The sequence below is a fragment of the Bos mutus genome, chromosome 17 (assembly GCF_027580195.1).
Source record: "Bos mutus isolate GX-2022 chromosome 17, NWIPB_WYAK_1.1, whole genome shotgun sequence".
In the NCBI taxonomy this organism is placed as follows: Eukaryota; Metazoa; Chordata; class Mammalia; order Artiodactyla; family Bovidae; genus Bos; species Bos mutus.
The window spans coordinates 62,615,036-62,639,029 of record NC_091633.1 but is presented as its reverse complement, the minus strand read 5'-3'; the positions used below and the strand labels follow the sequence as shown (position 1 = coordinate 62,639,029).

The window sequence follows — 23,994 nt, the reverse complement described above, 5'->3', positions numbered from 1 at the left end:
CTGAAAGGTATAATGTCTTGGTATGAAGAAAGAAAACATAAAAATCCTAATTAGTACTCTCTTTTACTATTGAATATAATGGGACAAAATAAAATAGTACTTGGTTTTTTCCCCCAATCTAGATTCTTTTATAGATTTTAAGGAATACTACCTTTTTGGGTCAGTCCCCAGAAACGTGGTAACATTTTAAGCGATGCTGTAGCATAGATAAGTTGACAGTAAAAATATTACTTTTTCATTCTTCAAAATAATCTTTTAAAATAAGAGATATTTGTTTTGATAATGGATTTAAGGAGGATGTGAGTCTAATATATTTTGTGACCTTCCTAAACACATCCTAGGTCTGCCTGTCCCTCCGTTCCTCCCTTTTCTCCCTCTCAGCTGATATTAACTATCTCTGTGTTTCAAGAAAAGTATTAACTTGAACAAAAGAGTCCTTGTTTTCCACACTTGCTGCATTTCCAGATGAAATGGCTTGATGCTGAGACTTACAATGCACCTTTCCTGGCTCCTGTCAGCTCCAGTGTCTGTGCTCTGAGCTGCACGGAGGTGAGCGGCTGACCTGGGACAGCAGAGTGGCATCACCTGCAGTTGTTCAAACCCCTTCTGGGTGCCTCTGCTGGGGCTTTTGCTGGGGATGTGGTGAAGTGAGGGTGAGTTGGTTGAGAGGACTATTTCATGTCCTTATTCAGCTGAGGTTCAAACAGAATAAGACAGATGGGGGTCAGATGAACCCCGGGTGGTGCCAGCAGTAAGGGTGGGAGGAAGAGACCGACCTGCACAGGCGCTGGCCTCTGGGCAGAGCCTTACAGGACGGGCAGGATGTTTGATGAGCAAAGATGGCAGGAGTGGGCATTTTAGATGGAGTGCATGATACAGAAAATAGTTCAAAGGCTGGAAACATCAGAAAGGTCTGTCCTGGAGTAGAGGGTACGGGAATTAGCATGAGGATGGAGGGAGTTAGGAAAGCTGCAGTCTTATTGTGAGTTTCCAGTCAGGGCTGTGGCTTGGGGTAGGGGCACAGGGCTTATTTTTGTACTTAAATGTACTTCTCAATTCATTTGGTTTTCTCACACTTTTTTCTCCACTTTTTTTTCTGATTATATCAGCATTTTAAAAATACTGGGTTCCAGAAAAAATGACCTTACAACCAACCTATTTCAAAGAGAAACTTTCATTTGATGGGATATTTACAATCAAGTAGAATTTAGTGATCCTTCCATTCTCTTCTGTAGTTTTCATTTTCTAATGAATGTATTTAAATAGATTTCTGAATATTTTACCTTTTGTCAGTATTTAGATCACATGAGAATGCTTATTTCCTTGTCATTTGATTAACAGTATTACAGAGCAACCTAGTTTTATGTTAGTGAGGAACTCTAAAAGGAATTCTTGAACTAGGATGAAGGTACCAGTGCTATAGTATTAGATTAAAATTCAGATTACCCACTGTTGAGGTACTTGCATTAAATTACATTAGAAAACAGGGCTGTTTTGTGAAAGAGTGGGTCATGATAGGCTTAAAATATTTCCAGACAATTTAAATACAATATGGTCAAAAATAGCTTTGCACAGGTTGTGTGTGGAAAACAGAGTAGTTGTATGTATAATATAGTGGAAATCACCTGAAATTCATTAAAGGCTGGCACTGCTAGGCAAGCCTTGTTCAAGTTTAGGACATGTAATCGGAGATTAATACCAAGTGCCGACCACGTCTGAAGTCCTGCTCTAAGTGTCTGTCTCGGTTAGTTCTCCAAACTGTTAGGAGCTTGAGATGAACACATACATACTACTCTATAGTAGATAACCAACAGGGATCTACTGTATAGCACAGGGAGCTCTGCTCAGTACTCTGTGATGACCTAAATGGGAAAAGAATGTGAAAAAAGAATGACTGTGTGTACAACTGAATCACTTCGCTGTCCCTGACACTAACACAACATTGTCAATCAGCTATACGCCAATAAAATTTCTTAAAAACCAGTAAAGCAAGTACTATCCCCATTCTCTGGGTGAGGAAACTGTGGCTCAGAGGCAGCACATGTTTAACTCACGATCTCCCGTGACTAGTGAGTGGGATGCTGCAGGGTGAACCCAGCTCTGTTGCCCACGGAGCTGGTGCTGGTAACGATCAGTAATTCTCCTGGCTCATAAGGGTGTATAGGCTGGCCTCCAGCTGGTTTAGGACAAACGCAGAAAGCACTCACGGGTAGCTCAGATTTTGCGGCATGAAGAGCAATACCAATTGTGATTACACAGGCAAAACAAAAATCAAAATTTGAGTGTCAGCATATTAGGTGACTATATTGGGTTGGCCAAAAAGTTCGTTCCGATTCTTTCGTATGATGTAACATAAAAACCCAAATGAACTTGGCCAACCCAATATTTATTAATAGGCACCTCTGATCAGTAATGGATTGGAGAAGGACCAACACCAGCCGTGGCACCCCTGGCACTGTCCGTGCCTGGGAGTTTCTGAGCAGTCTTTGTCTCTAAATTTCCTAAATGTTCATAGCAGAGTCTGATAAGACGCCCTTCTCTCCAGTGAATTCTGGTACCTGAATCTGGCCTGAAGAACGACTATTAACAAAATTAGTTCCCTACACATACCCAAGCAAGGAATTTGATCTTCTAAATAAATGGTTATAAATTAGTTCAACTTTTTGGGGAAAATGTTTCTATTCAATCTTCTCTATGGCCCGTGTTCTGGTATTAATACGTACTATAAGTGAATAATAATTATTAGAAATACATATTGTATTTGTTGGAAAAGAGTATAGATTTTTACTTATTATAATTCTAAGTGAAACAACACAGAAATGATTGCTGTGAGTTCAGATGTTCTTATTTTGAGATTTTCTCAAGGTCTGCTAACCACGAAGTTAATTGTTAACCTTGTTTCATATCATGCATTCTTTCAAAAGCTCTAGGTCAATATATATTTTAGTGTTCCGTACAGCTGTTACTCAACATCATCTCTGCATCCCTTTTACCTATCACAGCCCTGGTGCCTGGAAGGCAGTGAATATGCTTTGAATTGCTTGTTGAACAGAGTGTATAAAAATAAATACATTCTAAAGGTTAGCTGTCGAATCCTATTTTTATAAACTTCAACTTGTCATATCAGAATTATGTTCCATTGCCTAGAGTCTGGCAACAGCCCTGACTGGTCTAAAGACCCGTGAGAGTCAGGGTTGGGAAAAAATTCAAGAACTCAGCTGTTTGACTTTTGAAAAATCCTTATTCAAATTCTCTATATTCTAATCCTTCACGCTCATTCAAACCACAATCTGAAGGAAGCCTCAGACTGTGGGCACCAACCTGAAATGGATTACTTGGACAGCAACTATCGTAGGGCAGGGAAAGGAGAACTGCTGTGTTTTCATACATAGGTCTTGACTTTCTAGTTTTACAAATCAGTATAGCAAAATGTGTAAAATACTGGAGTTTCTATTTTATATCCTTCTACAATGCACTGTGTATTATAATCAGGATTTTAGCAATATTAACATGGCATTTTATATCTATACATCAGTCTTCTTAAAGAAGGATATATAAAACAGCAAATATTTCTGGGCATTAATACGTGCCAGACAGGATTTCAGTTAAGTAACTGTGAGATGTATATCTAGAACTAGAGTGACAGTTCTTGCAGAAAATATCAGGGTAACAGCTGATTTTACATGAATCGAGCAAGTTTACCCTTTTGATGCTATGAATGACACCCAGAAATAATGGTGATAAGAGTGTAATAAAGATCAAAGGAAGAAAGAAAGGGAGGTAATAGGAAAGTATGCAAAGACAATTAAGGCTATTTCAAATAAAGAAAAGTGATACATAGGCATAAATACTGCAAAGTCAAGCTGAGCTTGACAGTGCTACTGCTTGCTCAATGGTAAACTTGATTTCCAAGGTTGGATCTCCTTGCAGTCCAAGGGACTCTCAAGAGTCTTCTCCAACATGCAGTTCAAAAGCATCAATTCTTCGCACTCAGCTTTCTTTATAGTCTACCTCTCACATCCATACGTGACTACTGGGAAAACCATAGCTTTCCTAGACGGACCTTTGTCAGCAAAGTAATGTCTCTGCTTTTTAATATGCTGTTTAGGTTGGTCATAGCTTTTCTTCCAAGGAGCAAGCGTCTTAATTTCATGGCTGCAATCACCATCAGCAGTGATTTTGGAGCCCAAGAAAATAAAGTCTGTCATTGTTTCCATTGTTTCCCCATCTATTCCCCATGAAGTGATGGGACCAGATGCTATGATATTTGTTTTTTGAATGTTGAGTTTTAAGCCAACTTTTTCACTCTCCTCTTTCACTTTCATCAAGAGGCTCTTTAGTTTCTGTTCTCTTTCTGCCATAAGGGTAATATCATCTGCATATTTGAAGCTATTGATGTTTCTCCCTGCAATCTTGATTCCAGGGAGAGTCAAGCCTGTGCTTGATTTGTGCTTCATCCAGCCTGGCATTTCACATGAGGTACTCTGCACATAAGTTAAATAAGCAGGGTGACAATATACACCTTGATATTCCTTTCCTGATTTATAACCAGTCTGTTGTTCCATGTCAAGTTCTGACTGTTGCTTCTTGACCTGTATACAGATTTCTCAGGAGGTAGGTCAGGTAGTCTGGTATTCCAGACTACCTGGAATCTCTTGAAGAATTTTCCACAGTTTGTTGTGATCCACACAGTCAAAGGCTTTGGCGTAGTCAAGAAAGCAGAAATAGATGTTTTTTGGGGAACTCTCTTGCTTTTTCTATGATCCAACAGATGTTGAAAATTTGATCCCTGGTTCCTCTGCCTTTTCTGAGTCCAACTTGAACATCTGAAAGTTCACAGTTCACTTACTGTTGAAGGACATCAGGGTCGGGGCACTGAATACAACAGTGTGGGCATAAGTCCTTTTGAAGGAAGTGGCCATACCATGGGTACAGTCAGTGCCCATACCATAGTTTGGCCTCAGGCCAAACAGCAGGGAGGGAACACAGCCCTGAGCATCAACAGAAACCGGGATTAAAGATTTACTGAATATGACCCTGCCCATCAGAATAAGACCCAGTTTTCCCCACAGTCAGTTTCTCCCATCAGGAAGCTTCCACGGCCCTCTTATTCTTATCTATCAGAGGGCAGACAGAATGAAAACCACAGTCACAGAAAACTAACCAAACTGACCACATGGATCACAGTCCTGTCTAACTCAGTGAAACTATAAGCCATGCCTCATAGGGCCGCCCAAGATGGTGTCATGATGGACAGTTCTGACAAAACGTGGTCCACTGGAGAAGGGTATGGCAAACCACTTCAGTATTCTTGCCTTGAGAATACTATGAATAGTATGAAAGGCAAAAAGATAGGACACTAAAAGATGAACTCCCAGGTTGGTAGGTGCCCATATGCTACTGGAGATCAGTGGAGAAATAACTCCAGAATCAATGACAAGATGGAGCCAAAGTGAAAACGCCCAGTTTTATGGTTGTAACTGATGATAGACGTATAGTCCAATGCTGTGAAGAGCAGTTTTGAGAACCTGGAATGTTAGGTTCATGAATCAAGGTAAATTGCAAGTGGTCAAACAGGAGATGGCAAGAGTGAACATCAACAATTTAGGAATCAGTGAACTAAAATGGACTGGGATGGGTGAATTTCACTCAGATGACCATTATATCTACTACTGTGGGCAAAAATCCCTTAGAAGAAATGGAGTAGCCCTCATAGTCAACAAGAGAGTCCGAAATGCAGTACTTGGATGCAGTCTCAAAAATGACAGAATGATCTCTCTTTGTTTCCAAGGCAAACCATTCAATATCACAGTAATCCAAGTCTGTACCCCAACCAGTAACACTGAAGAAGCTGAGGTTGAACGGTTTCCATTATGACCTACAAGACCTTCTAGAACTAACCCCCTACAAAGATGTCCTTTTCATTATAGGGTGTTGGAATGCAAAAATAGGAAGTTAAGAGATACCTGAAAAACAGGCAAGTTTGGCCTTCGAGTACAAAATGAAGTAGGGCAAAGGCTAACAGAGTTTTGCCAAGAGAATGCACTGGTCATAGCAAACACCGTCTTCCAACAACACAAGAGACAGCTCTACACGTGTCCAGCACCAGATGGTCAATACCAAAATCAGATTGATTATATTCTTTGCAGCTGAAGATGGAGAAGCTCTATACAGTCAGAAAAAACAAGACTGGGAGCTTACTGTGACTCAGATCATGAAGTCCTTATTGCCAAATTCAGACTGAAATTGAAAAAAGTAGGGAAAACCACTAGACAATTCAGGTATGATCTACATCAAATCCCTTACAAATACAGGTGAGAACTAAATAGAGGATGATGCTTGTAGACATGAATTGAATTTCATTGACTAGTAGCCTACTGAAATATTGGTAGTCACAGGAAAAGCAATAAATGCTTTTCAGACCCTCAAAAAAAGATCAATAAAAATAATACATATAAAAACTAGTATACAGAGCAGTCCTCTATGATAGATGTTATTGCCTAGAACTTAAGCACAGAGGCATTTTTGGAAAACACTCTGTCAAAGATTAAATTAAAGATATGATCCACAGGTCTTCCCTTGTAGCAGACTGGAAATCCTGGCATAAAGGTTTAAATGAATAAAGACTGTCTTGAAATCATTAGTAAAAAAAAAAAATTCTAAGTCATAATCTAGTTACAGGCTTACAATTAGCAGGGGGAAAATTGAATTGAAAAGAGTGTGTTTCCTTGGTCTTTAAGTAATGTTGACCATTCATTTTCATTAACAAACAGAATAAAGAGTGGATGTCAGTGTAAAAACCTGATGTGTTAATTTGTACCATCTTGCAATAAAAACACTAATTTACTTGAGATGGTTTGTAAGTGGATAAGCATTGAAGGAAGTTTGTTTTTACACAAAATAGAATGAAAGACAATTAATAATACAGGGATGATACAAATCATTTTATTGCTCATTCTGCTGGTCAGTACATTCTAATGGGTTATTATAAATCGAAACGGAGAAGGCAATGGCACCCCACTCCAGTACTCTTGCCTGGAAAGTCCCATGGATGGAGGAGCCTGGTGGGCTGCAGTCCATGGGGTCGCTAAGAGTCGGACACGACTGAGCGACTTTGCTTTCACTTTTCACTTTCATGCATTGGAGAAGGAAATGGCAACCCACTCCAGTGTTCTTGCCTGGAGAATCCCAGGGACGGGGGAGCCTGGTGGCTGCCATCTATGGGGTTGCACAGAGTCGGACACGACTGAAGCGACTTAGCATAGCATAGCATAGCATAAATCTAAAACTGAAAATATTTTGCAAAAACAGAGCATAGAAAATGGCTCTTCTCTCTTGAAACTGATGAAATTCAAACTTTTCAAAATATTGCATTTGATGGTGTAAGTGCAAGAAGTGTACCAGAAGTGATAATAAACTTGAACCTCTTAGAGAGGAATTTGAATCTGAAATTGGTGTTTACCAGATGGAAATGCTCCAGATTTGTGCATGACAGTAGTTAAGCAGTTTTTTGCCTACAAAGGACATTTGTCATTTCAAATACATTTACCTTTAAAGCCAGGAAAATGTGAAATTAAAAATGGGAGTTTGTTAGCTTTACATTCATATGAAAAGTTTTAATGAACTTGTTTTTTACTGGGCCCAGATGGCGAATGGTAATGATGCTAAAGCTGAAACTCCAGTACTTTGGCCACCTCATGCGAAGAGCTGACTCATTGGAAAAGACTCTGATGTTGGGAGGGATTGGGGGAAGGAGGAGAAGGGGACGACAGAGGATGAGATGGCTGGATGGCATCACCGACTCAATGGACGTGAGTTTGAGTGAACTCCAGGAGATGGTGATGGACAGGGAGGCCTGGTGTGCTGTGATTCATGGGGTTGCAGAGTCGGACACGACTGAGCGACTGAACTGAACTGAACTGAAAATTTTACCTAGTATATTGGTTATGTCACCACGTATCAAATCATTCCAAACCTTTGTGGCTTGAAACATTTATTATCTCATGTTTTCTATAGCTCAAGAATCTAAGAATAACTTAGTGAAGTCCTTTACTTTAGGGTCTGTTATAGGCTGAATTGTGTCCCTCCCAAAATTTGTATGTGGAAGCCCAAACCCTCAGTACCTCAGAATGTGACTGTATTTGGAGATAAGGTTTTTAAAGAGTAGTTAAGTTTAAAATGGAGCAATTAGGGTGAGTTCTAATCCAATATGATTGATGAAGGGGAGAAAATTTGGACACAAATGTGTATGCAAAGAAAAAAGACCATGTGAAGATACAGAGAGAAGGCTGCCATATGGAAGCCAAGAAGAGGCCTCAGATTCAATGAATCTGCATACTTGATTGCATACTCCTAGCCTTCATAACTGGAGAAGGCAATGGCACCCCACTCCAGTACGCTTGCTTGGAAAATCCCATGGGTGGAGGAGCCTGGTAGACCGCAGTCCATGGGGTTGCTAAGAGTCAGACATAACTGAGCGACTTCACTTTCCCTTTTCACTTTCATACATTGGAGAAGGAAATGGCAACCCACTCCAGTGTTCTTGCCTGGAGAACCGCAGGGACGGGGAAGCCTGGTGGGCTGCCGTCTATGGGGTCGCACAGAGTCGGACACGACTGAAGCGACTTAGCGGTAGCAGCAGCAGCAGCAGCCTTTGTAACTGTGAGCAAACGCAGTGTTGTTTAAGCCAGCCAGTCTGTGGTACTTCTATGACGGTGGCCTAAAACAAACTAACCCAGAGTCTTACAGGCTACAGCCTTCCCGGAGTGTGGCTATGGAAGGATCCATGTCAGAACGCTTTTAGTGGTTGGCAGGATTTTAAACTGGGAGACCCAGTTCCTCATAAGCTGTCGTTCTGAGGGAATCTGTGGGAAGCCTCCAAGGGCAGCTCACTTACAACATGGCGGCTGCTATATCAGAGCCGGCAAAGGGGAAAGCAAGGGAGGAGAGTCCACAGGCCCCAGTGTTTTATAATCCAGTCTCCAAAGTGAAGTCTCATTGCTTTTGCTGTATGCTGGGAGGGATTGGGGGCAGGAGGAGAAGGGGACGACAGAGGATGATGTGGCTTGATGGCATCACCGACTCGATGGACTTGAGTTTGAGTGAACTCTGGGAGATGGTGATGGACAGGGAGGCCTGGTGTGCTGCGATTCATGGGGTCGCAAAGAGTCGGTCATGACTGAGCGACTGAACTGAACTGAACTAAATGGTTAGAAGTTGTCTCCAGGTCCCTCCCAACACTCAAGTGGAGACGATTATACAACATTTGACCACCAGGAGATGGGCCTCATTGGGGCCGCCTGGTTGTCTGAGGGTTTTACAGCCCACATAAATATACGTTTGCCATTAAGTTTATTCATAATCATAAAAAATCAGAGCATGATAGAGATCTTTCACATGGTAATAATTCTATATAATTTGTAAACCATCTATTCTTTATAGTGGTAAGTCATTTTGATATTTTTAAAATATGCTTTAATTGGATTATATAACTTTTACATACAAAGCTAACAACTTGTATATAGTGTTAACGCTTGTGTCTTCGAAGGAGGATTAAGGCCTGTTAGGGTCAATAAATGCCAATAGGCTTTGCACATACTGTATATTTTGAAACTTTTTAATGAAATATATTAAATGTACAGAAAGGAGAAGTATACAGTGCATACTCATCACCAGGATTTAACAGTTGTTGATTGTCATGTTTATATCACTCTCTTTTGGCTACAGCCAAAAAGAAGTAAAATTAGAAATAAAATTATATTATGGCATTTCATTTCTAAGTATTTCAGTAGTCGTCTGTTAAAAAGCGTGTTTTGAACATAGCATAGTATTGTAGTAATATATGACAAAATTATTACGTACAGCCGACTTATTCAAAACCAGGAGTCAGTCAAGAACCATTATTCCATTTGGTTTTATGTCTCATAAATTTCTTTTAGTGCATTAGAACCTTTGTCCCATACTCATTTCTTTTTTTCTGTACATCAACTTGATAAAGAATGGGATATGTTTTAAATCAGTGCTATTTCCTTTTTCCTAAGCCTGTATTCCTTTAGTGCCAAAGTTATTTATTAGTACCAGAATCTGCACCGGAAGTCTAGCATGTTAAGTAGAAACCATAAAGCAGATAAAATCCGTACTTATTGAGGCAGAGCAGAGAGACCTTTCCCCCTAGCTTCCCCATCCCTACTCCCGGCCACCTTCCTGGCTGAACTCCTGTGTTTGGCACAGTCTGAGGCACTGTAGTTTAATCATGGGTGGTTGAGACTGAAAGAAGAGGAAGAGTAGAAAGTAGCAGCCTGAGAGAACAAGAGCGAAAAAGTGAAGCAGCCGGCCCAGATTCAAATCTTCGTCTCCTGTCTGCTCTTGAGCCATTGGCTGGTAGCCAGCAGCCCTGTGGTGAATGGAGGGGTGAGGCCAAGTTGACTGAGGGGCCACTTGTTGGCATTTATGCTGTTAATACAAGCTCACATCTTCCCGATTAGTCCTGCTTAGGATGATGGCTGCACATGGGCACTGCCGAGAACAATGCCTGGCTCTTCAGCGTGCTTAGTTAAAACTGGCTGCATAAATCTCACTGTAAATGAATTACGTGTGAACTGCCATTTACAGAGTGCTCATTTTATATCAGTTATGAGGCTTCCCCAGTGGCTCAGTGGGTAAAGAATCTGCCTACAATGCAAGAGACACAGGACACGCAGGTTCAATTTCTGGGTTGGGAACATCCCCTGGAGCAGGAAATGGCAACCCGTTCCAGTATTCTTGCCTGAGAAATCTTATTAACAGAGGAGCCTGGTGGGCTGCAGTCCATGGGGTCGCAAAAGGTCAGACACAACTGAGCGACTAAGCACACACACACACGCGCTTTATGCCAGTCACATAATTAGTAAGATTTTCATGTGTTACTAGATCTTTATCAGGTAGGTATTATTGTCACCAACTTTCATATAGAGAAAAGTGTGTCTCAAGTTACCCAAAGTAAGATTCAGCAGATTCTAACGTATCTATTACTGGCTTTAGTGGAACTAGAAACAAGAGAATCAGATTTTAATTTCATCATTTCTTCATGCTATTTACAGAGAGTTTCGTTTTATGGAAATAATTTTGATTTTTTGCTCTTCAATTCCTTTATGGAAAATATAGGTAACTAAATATGTTTTATGGATCAGTTATGAAGGTAAATTTGATATCAGGAAGCACAAAAGTAGTTTAGGAAAAAAAAAAAAAAGCCTCACGCTCTTCTCTAAGGTATTATTGACTATGTATTACAATGTTTAATATGCCCTTGGCACTTAAATTTTTTATCTGACATTAATAACTTCTGAATGACAGAGTGTATACGTGTCATTTTGTGCATGCTATGTTTTTAGGGCTGTGTAACCAAAGCCATTATACTCTGTTCTGGGAGTTACTATGTAAAAATAATATTTGCGACACACACACAAGCAACTGTGTGAAATATTTTATACTGGAACCTAGTTGAATCTAATAGTGAACTGAAATGCAAATAATATGTTACCTCATTACTTTATCACATAGTTTCCTTTTAATGGTATTTGCCTTCATAGAATTTCAATTTTTTAAGTATAGTAATTTTATAGGAAAAATTTGAGAGTTTAAGTTGGCAATTCCAAAGCAGCCCACTCATTGTGTTCACTAAAGTGTTCTTCCAAAAATAAATGAGTAGGCTGGCATTGTGTTTTAAACATCAAGCTAATTTTGGTTAATTATATAAATCTAAAAGCCATGGGCAAGGCAGCAATTCAGTCTTACTAGATGATGATCAGTGAAATTGTAAGACAGCTTGCTGAATGATGCCCATCAAGCTAATAACCTGAATGCATTGTGTCCAGAAGGACAGTGCCTGGCAGAGTATCAGATAGGAAGCCTTCCCAGTGCTTTAATAAGGGGCTTGTGAAAGCTTGCAAAAGAGGGTACAAAGTTAGAAACAGTAGTAACAGCTCTGATCGGAATTCAGAAACATTAGAGAAATAAAAAAACATGGTTACCATGCACAGCTAATAATTGTGTTAAATAATGGAAAGCTGGCTCGAGCAGTATGGTGGGCCATCCCTGCCTTGCTCCTTATCTCTAGTTTTTGTTTAAATAAAATGAGATTCTACATTATGTGGGGCTCTCATTGAAATTAGTTGAAATTAGTATTCTGCCACAAGTGAGCAGGAAACACAGATGCAGAATAAGAATGCGGTTGAGGGCAGGGGAGTTTAGAGCACTTGATTCTCTAACAACTTTGCCATTCAGACAAGAATCATGACTCCTTTTGTACATGGTTGTAAAGTAATGATGAGCAGAAATTGTTGCTTGATTTTTGCTGCACCCAAGCTCAATTGGTGGATTTATGTTGTATCTGTGAAATAAGAGGTTGGATTTATTAAAATGCTTTTATGATTAGACATAGACTAGCCCTCATTCCATCTTATCCCTAGAAAAGGCTTATTCTCTATTGAGAAAACTTCTGTGTATTTGTCTGTTGCATGATTTCTTTATCTCAGTTGGATAACCTGCGGTTGTCTCTCAGGTTTATTTAGGAAAGAGCTATGTTTCTCCTTCATCAGGATTTCTTCAGTGAGCCCAAGAATGACGTTTCAGGCTATTTTATTTCATGAAGTAATAGATTTGACTGAACTTTCTTTTTCCAGTGACCATATGGTCATTGGGTAGATCCATGACGTTATTTGTAGAAATGAATCACAGAGAAATTATGTTGCTATAGAATCTGAACAGTTGATTCATATAATTAGGTTATTTTCCTCAGCTTTGGTACAACCTGATTTTTACTGACCTATACGTTCACCAGCAGTTAAGTGGAAGTGCTTAAGGAGACAGACAGACTTAAAAGCCATTCACAGTAACGGTTTTTAACAGTGATGCCTAGTTTGCTCTGTAACTGTTATCAACCGTCTGCCTAATGTTGTAATATCCTAACAGTTCAACATCTCCCAAGAAAATTGCATTCCTCTTCATTGTGGTCTTTCATAGAGTTTGAACTGATGGCAAAAAATTAAATAAAAGAATTATTTGTGCCACTTACCCAGACTTATCCTGCAGTGTCACTTAAAGAAAAAAATTCCCATGCAAACTATTCTATAGAGAATGGATGAACAACAAGGTCCTATGTAGCAAAGGGGACTGTATTCAACATCCTGTGATAAACCATAAAGGAAAAGAAAATGACAAAGAATGTACGTGTATGTGTAACTGAATCCCTTTGCTGTACAGCAGAAATTAACACAGCATTGGGATTCAACTCTAATAATTTTTTTTTAATTTCCCAATTATCCCTGTTTAACCCATTGCTTGCAGACTCTCCTAGTCATATTAATTATGAAACAAATGATATATAAAACTTCATTCACTTTTAATCTTCTTTTTAAACACATACTGTAAAATCATTCTTTGAGTAGAGTTACCATGTTAATATGTTCCTCTGGAATAAGTTCTATGGAAGATAAATGTATTTTATAGCATACCACATGTGTGCAGTAGATGGATAGAGATTACATGAGAAAGCATCATACTTCTTAAGTGTCACTCAGTTTGACTGTGACTGAAGTTTATATGGGACTCTGGTACCTCATCCTATCCCCACACGTAAGGGGCAGAAAGCAGCTGTTGGATGCAGCTACGGAGGGCGTTTTTAATTCCAGAAGATGAAATGTGCTTCCTCTCCTGACTTCTCTATAAAACCGATGTGTTGCTTCTCTCCTTGGCACCCCCAGAATCTGCCCAACCTCAGCCTCATTCTTCAAGGAGAGTCCATTGTTTTTTGTTTTTTTGTTTTTTTCCTTTGTCTTCTGTGATGTAAGTTACAGATCAGGAAGCCCTGAGCATTTTTTTTTTTTTTTTTTTTTAGTGCTTTCACCCCATGCAAAAGGCTGCAGCAAAGGGAAAAGCACTACCTTCTTGGAGCAGGAAACATCCTGGACCCTGTTCCCTTCTGATATTCTCAATTCACTTTGGGGACTATGAAATAAACACAGGACAGCCCTAGAGCAGGACTCTCAGAGCTGCCATAGCTGAGATCAAGCAGTCTGGACTTTGGAAATGAGTTCTATGTTGTACAGTCCAGGGAGATGTCAAGAGAGATGTGGCTTCTTAGTCTTACCCACCCGTGTTCAAGTCTGTCTCCTCCAGGTACTCACTCTGTAACCACAGAGTAGTTATATTTCACTTTTTCTGAGCCTGAGATTTTCATCTATAAAATGAGAACCACTGTCTATAGCAGAAAGACTTGTTTGTAGGATGAAAATAAAAGACTGCGCTTTGACTCCAGCCCCTCGGTGCTTTTCAGTTCAGCATGTGTGAATTTCCTTCCTCCTCCCCTTGAAGGTCAGAAGGTTTAGGCAGTTGGGCTGGGATCACAGTGCGGTGGGCTAGTGTGCCATCTGATGGCAGCACGTGCTCACTGGAGCTCTGTGTGTCAGTATCAAATGAAGCTTGGCTCACGAGACACAAAGTCATGGCTACTTTCACCTTCCCAGCTGGTCGGAAAGCTGTCACAGTAAGATTCTGGACACCAAGACGAACCAGCAGGAATCCTTATGGAAATAACCTACCTGATGTTGTTATAACAAGGAGCAAATTTAATATTCCTCTAGATAAAAGTAATGATCGTTTAGGCAGGACCCAGATTTGGTTTTGCCATGAAGATGTGAAGAGTGTTCATGATTCTTTGCTGCACTCGTTCATGCATTTATGGCAAAGAAACATGTACTGAGGATCAAGATACGTCAGACCTTTTACTGGGGCCCCAAAGATGAGAAAGTTAGCCTGTACTCTGAAGAAGTCATGAGGCTTCTGGGAGACACATGTATGCAAAGAAGAACCCAGAGAAATAAGGATCAGTAGAGGGAAATATGGGTTCTTGATAGCTCCATTGGTAAAGAATCTTTCTGCAATGCAGGAGACCCCAGTTTGATTCCTGGGTCGAGAAGATCCACTGGAGAAGGGATAGGCTACCCGCTCCAGTATTCTTGGGCTTCCCTTGTGGCTCAACTGGTAAAGAATCCACCTGCAGTGGGGGAGACCTGGGTTGGGAAGATCCCCTGAAGAAGGGAAAGGCTACACACTCCAGTGTTCTGGCCTGGAGAATTCCATGGACTGTACAGTCCACGGGGTCACAGAGAGTCATCTTTGGGCTTTTCTCAAGCTCAGTCGGTAAAGAATCTCCCTGCAATGCAGGAGACCCGGGTTCAATTCCTAGGTCAGGAAGATCCCCTGGCGAAGGAAATGGCAACCCACTCCAGTATTCTTGGCTAGAGAATCCCCATGGACAGAGGAGCCTGGCGGGCTACAGTCCATGGGGTCACAAGAGTCAGACACAACTTAGCAACTAAACCAACCGACCAACAGAGGGAGGTATGTCCACGCTGAGCCCTCCTAGGGGCCCCTGTAGTGCTCCATCCCTGTGCTATTGCACTGTCCAGTCCTCTTCTACACCGTTGTTCCTTACGTAGTACAAGATCAGTAAAATATTCCTTAAATGAATTGAACTGACATAGGAACACCTTGCAAGTCGTAATTATTCACGTGGGGAGAGATGAGCTGGTAACTGTCCTCACTGTTAGTGGTCTCGTGTGTGACCTGAAGAGGTTCACGGTGCTTTTGAATTTTTGTCCTGACTCACTGAATAATGATTTACCAGAAACTGATGTAATCAAATATGAATTAATGAACTAAGTTATTTGTTGTCCTGGCCACAGTTATGAATTAACCAGAACTCAGTTGTAAGTTGCTGGTTTTTTATTGCTATAGATGACATAATTTTTAGCAGTTTTCTTCTATATTCTGAAAATGGAGGGAAATTAACAGTACTTTTTGCCAATTACGTTACCAAACAAGGTAGATAAGGAACTGAACCTGACTAGGTATGCAGTTCAACTGAAAAACGACAGTCATCTGCAGTTAAGGTTTTTAATACTTTTTTTTTGTTTTGTTTTTAATACTCTTAAAATTTCTTGATAGTCTTTTAGGAATCCTAAAACGCTTGTCAGCATCAGTCACAGTGAGGGCGAACACCCTGGGCTCTTGGGGTCATGGTCACACATGTGTTCCCCATATTAATGGATTCTTTATAAAAATATCTCTTGACATAAAGGAAATGGTATTTATAAAACTGGCATCATATATTTAAAATTTAGCATTCTTTTGAAAAGCCTTACCCATTTTGTGATGTTATGTCTATAAAATTGAGACTGACTTTTTCTGATCCTTCCAGTTGTACGTGATGACTAAAATTGGCTTACCCGACCATATTCTGAAACAACGTTATTTTAATTTTTATTCACTTATAGCTGTCTTCCTTCATATGCTCCTTCTTACCTTCAAAATGACCCGCTTACTCTGTTTACTTCTTTCATATATTTCCACTTGTAGCACATAAAATATCTGATTTTTTCCTGAAAGATTGCCAGGTGTGATTTTTCTCTTTCTCAGCTCTGTGTTTCCTTTTCCTTCTAAGACTGTCTCTCTCTCCTTTGTTGTTTTCTACCCCTCACATTGCCTGCAGAGTCCTTAACGCTCATCCTTCCCCGCCTCTCTTCTCCGTCTTGTGAGTCCCACCCTTCCTCTGCCTGCCGTCTTTTACTGTGTCTACCTTGCATCTCTTCTTCACTACTCTGTCCTTGCACTCCCTTGCCTTTTCTTTTCCTTCCTTCATCTCCACTCCTGGAATTCTTTACTCTTGCCAAATGAGTTTTAGGCAGTTTCCTTGATATTTTTGTCCCTTTGGTTATCTACACTTCTCTGCACGCGTACACATACCCAGAGTTTAGTTTGGGACTTTCTCTTTGTTTCCATGCTCCTTCCCTACAGGGACTTTGTCACTACCCTCTCTGTATCCTGCTCACCTGTTCAATGAATGTTTGTTGAAGGAATAACTGATTTGGCTTTTAGACTTGTGTCTCTACTGCACATACTCTTATGCTGTGGTACATGGTAGACTTGCCTGCAGTATTTTGAAAATAACACACTTTCTTCTAATATTTCTATTACATAAAATGGTTCTGTTTTTAATTGTTGTGTGAATCTACCATGTAGTAAACAAATAATCTAAGAGAGATATTCAGATTAATGAAAATGTATGCTTTAAGGCCCACCTCAGGTATTTCTGCTTCTAAATGAATTAATGTCTCCCTACTTTGTCTCTGTGATACAATTTCTGTAAATGATACAGCATTAATAAATATTGTATATAATTACCTTTACACATATTTGTACTTCTGTTAGTTACTTGAAAAAATTATCATTTTTCCATCTCCCAAAACATTTACCACCATTCCCTGCATAGCATAGATGCTTGTTGAATATGTTAGACTGAATTGAGAGGTGTAGAGAGCAAAGAAGGTGAAAATTCAGAGAATGTTGATATTGACCAGATCTCTTCATAAGGCACAAAGCAGAAAGAAGCAGTGGATCTAAGGAAAAGATTGGAACTTAGTACATTGAGAAAGCACCAAGTGTAGGAAATAACTGAGGAAACACTGCTTTTTGAAGGTTGAAAATACACAAATATTTGACTGTTTTGCAGTTGAATTTTCTCAATCATGAAGAAGAAAATGTAAATAAAAATATTTGGTAATGACAGAAAGTACCCACATGTAAATAAAATGTTTATTTTTTTAAATAAGGAAATAAAACAGGGTAGTTAACAATATGTAGAATTACAGAATGTGCTCAGTAGTGTTTGACTGAATTGAAATTTTGGTTTCATTTACACACAGTTCACTACAGTTCAGCAGTTATCCCTGCATTTTCATGTACTGAGGGATACTAGTTTTATAAAGGAAAATGAAATTCCTCTCATCTTTTCCCCACTTTTTCCCCATGGGGTTAATTAGGTAGTGTCATTGTCTGCCTCCTCTCCTTTGAGGATCGTAATTAAACAAAGGGATAAAAGAAAAACAGAGATAATGTCAAAGCTGGGACAGCTTGGGCTCAGAGAGCTGGGGAGCAGGAAAGGATGAAGTGTCAGTGGAGAGGAGGGGAAGCGTCAGGCTGAGTGGAGTTCCCAAGGAGGTGGCTCCTGGGGTGCCTGCAGCTCTGGCCCAGGGAGCACGCTCAGTGTTTCCCCAACTGGCCTCTACTTGTTGTCTCAAACACATTTTAACATAAAAAAACCCAGAGGGATGGTATGGGGAGGGAGGAGGGAGGAAGGTTCAGGATGGGGAACGCATGTATACCTGTGGCAGATTCATTTCAATATTTGGCAAAACCAATACAATATTGTAAAGTTTAAAAATAAAATAAAATTAAAAAAAAAAAGAAAATCAACATCTGTCTGTGTTAGTCACTCAGTCATGTCTGACTCTTTGCGATCCCATGGACTATAGCCCGCTGGGCTCCTCTGTCCGTGAATACTGGAGTGGGTTACCATTTCCTCCTCCACAAAATTATCATGAAAGGGGAATTAATGCATATGAATCTGTTTCTCTTCCCTTAAAATGGGTTTATCAGAGAAAATATGATACATATACCCTAAAACAGACATAATTGTTTCTGGATATACTAGGCCTTAAAGCACGGTCTGTCCCATTCTTGGCATCTCTAACTACACTGACTTTTTCTTTGCTATAACCGACATTCTTTTTGGTATTGTTCATAACTTTCTTCCCATGTTAACCCTTCTAGCTGAACAGATAACTATATTTATAAACTGAAAAATTGCAGAACACGTCATTTTTATTTCTCTGGGGAGGTAGGATCATATTAACTCTTACAGTAGTTAGCAAAAAGTATACTTCAGAAAAACTGTGAGGATACCTTATGCTTTAAAATTTCTTTCAACAGTTGTTGAAAACCAGATTTATTCTCCCATAGGAACTCAGTGAAATTCTGTTAAAGGATACACTTATCTCCTGTTACTAAGTTTTCATTTTTTCTGATGTAGACCGATTGTTTTAAGGTGAAAATAAGATATTTTTGTCAGTTTGAAGCCAGCTAAAGCTGCTACTTTACAGAGTATGGTAGGTAATGGAGGCAGTGCTTGATTTGACTCCAATTAAAGTCTTAGTTCATCCTATATCAAGGAAAATAGACACATTTTATGTTTGTGCATATGGTTGTCAACATGTACATTACATTTTTGTAAACACTCTGCCCCCTTTATGGTTGATTGTCTGAGCTAGAAGATGTAGAGCCAGGCGCTACTCATATTTTTTTTTTTTTTTTTTGATTGTTAGTCATGAGTCTTTAGACTGTATTGTTTCCTCTTTCCATAAGTCTGGCATAAAATGCACATTCTTGATCATTATAGTACTTCCAGTAATAAGAAAAGAAATTAAAGATTGTGCTCATTTAGTGTTCTGTTCTCCACCAATTTGTGGTCTAATGTAATCAATTTTTGTTTTAGCATAGCAATTTCTGAAACGTTTCCCCAACATGGTAAGGTACTTTACAAGCCAAGAAACCAGTCTTGATTTTTTTTTCCCTTTGACAGTTCAATTCAGTTCAGTCTCTCAGTTGTGTCCGACTCTTTGCGATCCCATGGACCGCAGCATGCCAGGCCTCCCTGTCCATCACCAACTCCTGGAGTTCACCCAAACTCATGTCCATTGAGTCGGTGATGCCATCCAACCATGTCATCCTTTGTTGTCCCCTTCTCCTCCTGCCCCCAATCTTTCCCAGCATCAGGGTCTTTTTCAAATGAATCATCTCTCTGCATCAGGTGGTCAAAGTATTGGAGTTTCAGCTTCAACATCAGTCCTTCCAATGAACACTCAGGACTGATCTCCTTTAGGATGGACTGGTTGGATCTCCTTGCAGTCCAAGGGACTCTCAAGAGTCTTCTCCAACACCACAGTTCAAAAGCATTGATTCTTTGGCTCTCAGCTTTCTTCACAGTCCAACTCTCACATCCATACATGACCACTGGAAAAACCATAGCCTTGACTAGATGGACCTTTGTTGGCAAGGTAATGTCTGCTTTTTCTTTCTTTCCAAGGAGTAAGCATCTTTTAATTTCATGGCTGCAGACACCATCTGCAGTGATTTTGGAGCCCAAGAAAATAAAGTCAGCCACTGTTTCCACTGTTTCCCCATCTATTTCCCATGAAGTGATGGGGCCAGATGCCATGATCTTAGTTTTCTGAATGTTGAGCTTAAAGCTCAACTTTTTCACTCTCCTCTTTCACTTTCATCAAGAGGCTCTTTTGTTCTTAACTTTCTGCCATAAGGGTGCTGTCATTTGCATATCTGACAGTACTTGGGTTTAAAATTCAAGATAAAGCCAGAATGTTTTAAATATATATAGTAGTTTTCATTTTAGAGAATACATATTTGTTTACATGGTAGCATGAAATATGGTAATCTACATGTGTTATATATGTGCATACATGTATTTTATGTTTAAAAATTCAGTGTAGTTCTCAATAGGTAAAGTTTCTTAAGGAGTTATTTCCTGAAAGGGTCATAAGAAATACAGAACTTTCTTGAAAAGTGAAGTGTTGGGGTGTGGTAGGAGAGAAGAGCCAGGTATTATCCAAAACTTAAAAAAAAATATGTTTTATTTATGTTCATGGGTGCATTTTCAGTCTTCCCAAGTTATCATCTATAATCAGACCAGGATCTTCTGAAATTTTTATACATTATTCAGCCAATCTGAATGCAAGCAGTTTTCAACTTATAAAATAAGTTATAGCTCAAAACTTGATTCCATAGCTCTTTGGGAGCATGTCCTTAAAGATAGTTCCTTAACCACATAATGTTAATCCATAGCACAGAGTTCCATTCTGAGATGCTAGGAATTTTTTTTTTTTTCATTTCCTTCTAGAAAATATACCTGGGCTCCCAGGAAGGTGATTTAGAGAATGACTGAGGTTGTGGACTTTTCTTTTATGAGGCTGTATAGGTATAGAGGTGTTTCCTCACTTCTCAAGTCTTGACCTTCCCAATAGGCTTTGGGTCACTGGGGTAGCTGCTGTCACAAAGCTCATAGGATATCTAGGCTGAGTGCTGGGATGGTAGGGAATGGCGGCAGACTTCCAGAGGTGGGGATTATTCTAAATTCGGCACCATTTGTAAAACTTTTATTTCCTGTTACTTGCTTAAACTTTATGGCATAAATAAAAAAGAACACATATGATTTTGATGTAGATTAGTTTGAGGCTGTTTAGATACTTCATTGTAATATTTAAAATCATGTTGTATGCCTCGTATGTCTACGAGGACGACCCATAGCCATGATGATTCCAGGACACATTATTTTCTGTATAGCGATGATTGATATTGTTTTAATAGTCTTTAAATGTCTTCTTTGGGTATTCATTATTTTGCTTAATATTGCTACATAACAGGATAGAATTCTTTCAGAACTGAAATTTAAACTTTTAATATGAAAATATTCCATTTTGTAGGATTTTATGCTAATACTTATCAAAAACTGAGGTGAATACTGATCTTTAAGTTGCTAATATGTATCTAATTCCCCTAAAATGTTTGATTATTAAAGAACAATCCAAAAAGTATTATTTATGAGTATTTTCATTCCTTTTAGAAATTGGATATTTACTTTTAAAGATCAAGTGAAACAAATCTATTAGATGGTATTATGAAGTCAGTCAACACACAGTAAACGACGATCAGTCTTTATCTTACTTGATATAATGTACAAACACATGTAATTAGTTATTTTAACTAGAGTTAAAATGGCTGTCAGTATCCTTGAAACTGTTTATAAAAGAAAAATTTATCACTGGGTTATGATATGAATGTTATAACTCAGCAGTAAACCATTTCATGACATAAAAGAAATTTAGTGCCTCTCTACAATATTACCACTGTTTCTCTTGAACAAATAATAGGAAATTGTGGTACCCTTGTGAATGAATGGCATTTGTTTCTCAGGAGCAGCCTATGTTACTAATTGTGGGGAAGGGGGGGTGTCCACCCTTATCTATTTTATCCAGTCACACATGCTAAACAAATACCGTAAGTAAGTGTTACCACGGGTGATCTTTACTCTGGTTTGGGTGAGGTTTGCTAGGGCTGTACTTGTTGTTAGGAAGGGGAAGTCCTTGTCCCCGTGTTACTGTAATGCCATTATTTGTTTGGCTTTCGAAAACTAGATCTTTAAAATTTTTGCAACTGTGAGTAAGAAGTGTAAACTGCCCTCTCTTTGGTCTCTTGTGACTAGATTCTGGGTCAACTTCAGGATCTGTAACATGCCCATCACAGGACCCGTCACATCACAGTTGTGTGCATTTTAAAAACACCCCCAAAACACACAGTTAGGTATATCCAAGTTAATCAGAGCCCCCATTCCTAATTTGTATGCAGGATTTCAGTAGTTAACAGGAAACCGCCAACCAAATAGCACCTCACCCCGGTGGCCGCCCCACTCCCTGCTCCCAGGTGAAACACGTTAAGACTCTCTTCAGATGTTTACAGTAAGGATTGTAAAGTTCCGAGTGAGGTGAACATGTTCCATGGAGTTCGTTGCACTCTGTTTATTTTAGGATGATTTTCATACTTGTTTAAGGAAAAAGAAGTGTATGAATAATAATCAAGTAGGACTATGAAAGCCCACAAACCAAATTATCCCATGTCTATTACAATCACATTTTATATTATTAATATATAATGGTTTGTTTAAATAAGCCTGTTGAAATACTTTTCCCTATTTCAGGAATTATAAATTGAATTAGAAATTTGTTCAGAGTTGCTTGCATTCTGTTGACTTTTAGAAAAATCCAGATTTTCTTCTTATTGTATGAATGGCTTATGTTAATTATTTTCATTATAATTTTACATACATAAGTACATTTTATATACATACATTACTTCTTTACGTATTTTATATTTTTCATATGGTTTATAATATAAGGTTAGCATAATCCACTTTATAGCAAATTTAATCCCTCATACACTCCTGTGTACTTCTGTAATTTAAATCTTGAAAATAAAAGTGAACCAAATTTTTAACTTTTATTTTCGAATTCACAAAATTATATTCTTATTTTACAAACATGGTGGAAAATTCTTCTATCCTAACACATCCTTTTTTCTGCTTTTAACTTCTTACATTATCACTTTATCATGATCTTTCCATTTAGTATGGCTATAATTATTGCAATAAACAAATAGTCTTCTCTGCCCAGAAGATAAACAGTGAACTTGAACACATATTTCAGAATTATGTTTCCCTCTGTCTCAGATCAATGCCTACCATTATTTTCCTTGGAAATACAGGCTATGTCTAGGTAACTATCCTGACTAAACTTGTATATACCCACCCTTCTAGAACTCCAATGAATTATTTGCCCCTTGTCTCTTTGTCCATCTTGTCCATCTGTTCTTAACTGTAGTTCCCTTCAAACACTTAACATATTCGGAAAGTTCATGCTACGTGCTTTTGTTTTATTTTTTTTTTAAGCTTTTCTCTCCTGCCTTTCTCACCTGCATGAACTTGCCGTTTTTCCCGTGCACCAGCTTCCTCCTGCCTATTGAACATGTTGGCCTGTCTTTTGCTGCTTGTTGGTCTGGGTTGAGGGCAGGGCAGGCAGGGCTCCAGTGCCCCTGGGGAGGCTCCCTGGGTGAGGCAGACTTTGACACCACAAGGTTTGCCTGTCCCAACACTGTGACGGGCTTCCCCAATGGCTCAGACAGGAAAGAATCTGCCTGCAAAAGAGGAGACCCAGGTTCGATCCCTGTGTGGGGAAGATCCACTAGAGAAGGGAATGGCAACCCACTCCAGTATTCTTGCCTGGAGAATTCCATGGACAGAGAAGCCTGCAGGGCTACAGTCCATGCAGTTGCAAAGAGTCAGACTTAATAGAGTGACTAACACTTCCACTTTCAAACACATCTGTATTATGTTCCCTCTATTTGAAAATATTTTATATTAAGCTTTACCAAAGAGATTGGTAGAGTGTTTCAAGCTCTAGAAAGGGAATACTGATACAGATTTTTTTTAATTTTTAAAAAAATTATTCCTAAAACCATGAATCTGCTATGGGTGTACATGTGTTCCCCATCCTG

At 39.2% G+C, this 23,994-nt stretch overlaps 1 protein-coding gene across 6 annotated transcripts in view; it reads left to right on the top strand.

Annotated features, from left to right (window-relative positions):
• NR3C2 (nuclear receptor subfamily 3 group C member 2) overlaps nucleotides 1–23,994 on the top strand; it is a 452,700-nt gene that overhangs the window by 176,234 nt on the left and 252,472 nt on the right. The gene's annotated exons all lie outside the window — the stretch shown is intronic.